Below are 4,674 nucleotides of genomic sequence, written 5' to 3'. Positions count from 1 at the left end.
AAAAACCCACCAAAAAAACAAAAAACAAAAACAAACAAAACAAAACAAAACATATAATCCTCCAGAATTAAAAAAAAAAATCTTGCTGGGATTTAAATAGGAATTCCATTGAATTGTTGTACCAAATTTAAGGAGAACTGACATCTAATTGAACCTTCCAGTGTATGAACATGGTGTTTCTCTCTTTTTCCCAAATCTTTGTTCTCTTTCCTTTGTCAGCATTCTCTTTCTTAGCCTATAGACCCTGCACAAATTTAAGCTCATGAAGCAACACTTAATTAGAGGTGATTTTAAATGGCTTCCTGTTTTAAATTTCAGTTTCAATAAGAGTATTGGTTGTGACTATATCCATATGTAGTTGTCTTTTAGTGTTGATTTTTTTCTTTTTTTAGACAGAGTTTCTCTGTGTAACAGAGCCTTGGCTGTCTTGGACTCCCTTATGTAGACCAGGCTGGCTTTGAACTTAGAGAGATCCACTTGCTTCTGGAGTGCCAAGATTAAATGCATGTGCCACCACTGCCCAGCTCCTGTTGATCTTGATCTTGTTTTGTGGATAGCTAGTATGTGTAGATAGATCTATTCCCCTGACAGGGATCCTCAATTACATAACGGAGAAAGGTTGCTGAGAAGCCACATGCCTTTGTTGCTCTCTACATCCTGGCTGCCTATGCAATGTGACTGACCACGTGATGTGCTTAAACAATGTGACAGACCACATGATAAGCTGTTTCAAGTTCCTGATTCAATTTCCTTGCCACATGTACTGTACCTTGAACTGTGAATGAAAACAAATGTTCCCTTCTTGAGTTGTTTCTGTCAGGGTATTTTTTATCACAATAACAAGAGAAGAAACCAAGGCATGTTTTCAGAGGTTCTTCCACTCCTTACAAAATGAGAAGATTGTAGTGAATAAACTCGGAAATTCGCCTCCGCACAAGCTGAGTCTTTGCAGATACTCAATGTGGAATTCTGGGGCTTGCAGTTATAAACGAGGTGGGGAATTTGAACATATTGGCTTTCCTCAACATAGTACTTAATTTAGTGTTGTGAAAAAGTTGTAGAAAGTTTTTTTCCCCAATTGTAGCACAGATTTTCCTGCTCTAAACACATTATATTCCTGTTTTTATTGTCTATTGTTCTTGTAGCATTTTGGCAATTGAGTACAAAATCAGTAAAAGCCATTTTTACGTCTTAGCTGAGCTGTATTGTTTTAGTTTTTGCTTTCTTCACTCTTTGGACTTGAGTAAAAAACGATGTGTTAAAAGCATTTATGTGCCTGTGGCTTGGTACCTGGGTTGATGAGTTAATCCCCCAAACGCATATGTTCACGGTGGAATGAAGAACATCCAGGCTGCAACTATTTGCCAGAAGTTCCTTTCTGTAGACCAGAAATAAAGTGCAAACAAGTAACACTTGCTTTGAACACGTGCGTTTGGACTTGCTTTGGACAGTGTGCTTGCCTGCGTGGGGATCGTCTTGCAGAGGGCACTGTGGAACCAGCAGAGGTGGGGATGCTGTACCAGGTGGGGATGTTTTTTTTGCAGCCTGTTTGAATTTGAATTCATTTCTGACGTGGTTCTTACAAACAAGCACCCAGGCTTTAGCTTAGAATTTGGCAAAAATAAACACAGTCAAACAACTGCCAGTTCTGATTAATTCAAATCCTTATAGTTCTCAGTATGTGGTGGATTTCACAAAGATAGTCCATGGAGAGCCTTTGTAAAATCTTTTCTACCTACCGCCTCCCTCAAGATCTCTGTCTTTTAGGGCACTTGTGTCACAGTTTAGCTCAAACTTCCTCTATTGCCTCCCTACCTCCCTGACTCACTATCCAGATCTTTACTGTGTAGCCCATCTTTATTCTCTTAGTGTAGGGAGAAAGTGAAACTTTGAGGGTGTGTGTGTGAAAGTGCTTCCTTTGCTAGGGAAGATACTGAATCATCCCATATTATCAGTCTTGGTCACATAGTGTTATAATGTAACATAAATTAGATGCTTGGGAAATACTTGTTGAATAAGTGAATGAATGTTGGTCATTCTTATATCTTAGAAATTGATCCTACACTGATTAGCTAACAGCATCAAAGCAGCTCATGAAATATCAGCTCCATCCTGCCTCAAGTGAGAAAGACCTGTTTTTTTTTTTTTTAAATAATTTATTTTTATCTTATGTGCATTGGTGTTTTGCCTTCATGTATGTCTGTGTGAGGGTGTCAGATCTTGGAGTTGCAGAAAGTTGTGAGCTGCCATGTGGGTGCTGGGGATTGAACTTGGCTCCTCTGGAAGAGCAGTCAGTGCTCTTAACCACCTAGGCATTTCTCCAGCCCAACAGATTTGATCTTAAGTTGACTCAGCTGAAATCATCCTGCCTGATATGTAGTTATCCAGAATACAGAGAATATAGAATAAAGGATGGACTATAGAAATAGTATAACTAGTGACCAAGTTGAATTTGTAATTTCATTACAAATATTAGAAGCCACAGTAACAATCCTAATGATATTCTGCAATGCTCACTACAAATAGACAAGATTGTAAAGTCTGCCTGATTATCTATCTATCTATCTATCTATCTATCTATCTATCTATCTATCTATCTATCTTTCTATCATAATCTATCAATCATTTGTCTCTCTACCAATTATCTACCTATCTAATATACCAATCATCTATCAATTACTGTAGATCATCTCTATGTCTATCTATTATTTGCCTATAAGTATTACCTGTCACATATCATTTCTCCCTCTCTGTCTTAGGGTGACTGACTTAAATCATTTTTCTTGAGACTGTCCTGGTTTAGGACCAAAATTCTACTATCTCAAATATGCTTCTCATTACCACCAGACTCAGGGAAATGGAATAATTTGTGAATTGAATATAAGAGGTTGTAATTCTTTTTTTATTGGATATTTTCTATATTTACATTTCAAATGTTATCCCCTTTCCAGGTTCCTGCTCCCCCCCGAACCCCCCTATCCCATCCTCCCTCCCCCTGCTTCTATGAGGGTGTTCTTCTACCCACCTACCCTCCCTCTCCCTGCCCTCAGTTTCCCTACACTGGGGCATCTATCGAGCCTTCATAGGACCAAGGACCTCTCCTCCCATCGATGCATGACAAGGCCATCCTCTGCAACATATGCAGATGGAGCCATGTGTACTCCTTTGTTGATGGCTTAGTCCCTGGGAGCTCTGGTTGGTTGGTTGATATTGCTGTTCTTCCTGTGGGGTTGCAATCCCCTTCAACTCCTTCAGTCTTTTCTCTAACTCCTCTATTGGGAGCACTCAGTCCAACGATTGAGCCCGTAATTCTTATTTTAGGAAAACTTAAAAAAGTTAGCAGACACCATGACATCATACATTTTTTTTTTTAAAAAAGAATTATTTATTTATTTTATGTATGTGAGTACACTGTAACTGTCCTCAGACATACCAGAAGAGGGCATCAGATCCCATTACAGATGGTTGTGAGCTACCATGTGGTTGCTGGGAATTGAACTCAGGACCTCTGGAAAAGCAGTCAATGTTCTTAACTACTGAGCCATCTCTCCAGACTGATAGCATACATTTTTGCCTATTAAAATTTACCTACCTATTTATTTGTTTCCATGCATGTATGTGTGGAAGTCAGAAGCCAGCTTGTGGGAATCAATTCTCTTCTTCTACCATGTGGGTTTCAGGGACTGAGCCCAGATCTTCAGGCTTGGTATTAAGTATCCCTAATTGCTCAGCCATCTTGTAGGCCTATCTACCTAGTTTTAGCCATCCAGTTACATACGTTCTGTGTAAGCATGAGTCCAGAAACCCAGAACCCAATGGGTAAAAAGCCAGGTTCTATGACAAGTGTCTGTAATCCCAGTGCTAGGGGCGTAGAGACAGATGGATCCATGGAGCTGGCTGGTGGTTCAGTGTACCTGAATGGGTATGAAGGAAGGTAGAAAAGACCAATTATTAGATGCTGACTTATTGACTTATTTAGTCATTCACTTAACAACATACTCCTTGGACTGCCCACTTGCCAAGCATGACTTCCTGTTGCCTGGAACACAATGACCTGGAAAAATAGCAGGGACAATGGATCGTTGCCCTTAACAACCTGCTAATTGCCATATACACTTCTGTAAAATCTCACTTACTTGCCCCCCACATCTTTGCAGTTTTAGTGTATAAAATGAGAATGTCAATGGACCCAGGACCAAGGCCTTTCAGGAACTGTTCTGACTTTGGTCCATTGGTGACATCTCCTCTGTCCACTTATGCTGCTTTCAGAGGGTTTTTTCCAGAAAGGTTCCTGATATGGGTCAGTGTACCAGGTGCACCTAGACCATAATTCTCAATCTTTGGGTTGTGACCCCCGGGGGATGCAAAACAACCCCTTTATTATAGGGTTCGTCTAAGAGCATCAGAAAACACAGATATTTACATTACAATTCACAAAGTAGTAAAATTACAGTTATGAAGTAGCATCGAAAATAAATTTTTGCTTGGAGTGGTGGTCACCATAACATGAAGAGCTATATTAAAGGGTTGCACCAGTAGGAGGCTGAGATCCACCGACTTTAAAAAAAAAGGTGGAGAGTGACTGAGCAAGAGTTAGGTCCAAGGAGGAACATGATGTGGGCTGGAAGTGCCTACATGCATTTGCTATGGGCACCCACTGCAATGTACTGCAGG

The sequence above is a fragment of the Mastomys coucha genome, unplaced genomic scaffold (genome assembly GCF_008632895.1).
Source record: "Mastomys coucha isolate ucsf_1 unplaced genomic scaffold, UCSF_Mcou_1 pScaffold23, whole genome shotgun sequence".
NCBI classification, from domain to species: Eukaryota; Metazoa; Chordata; class Mammalia; order Rodentia; family Muridae; genus Mastomys; species Mastomys coucha.
This window is presented reverse-complemented; position numbering follows the sequence as displayed.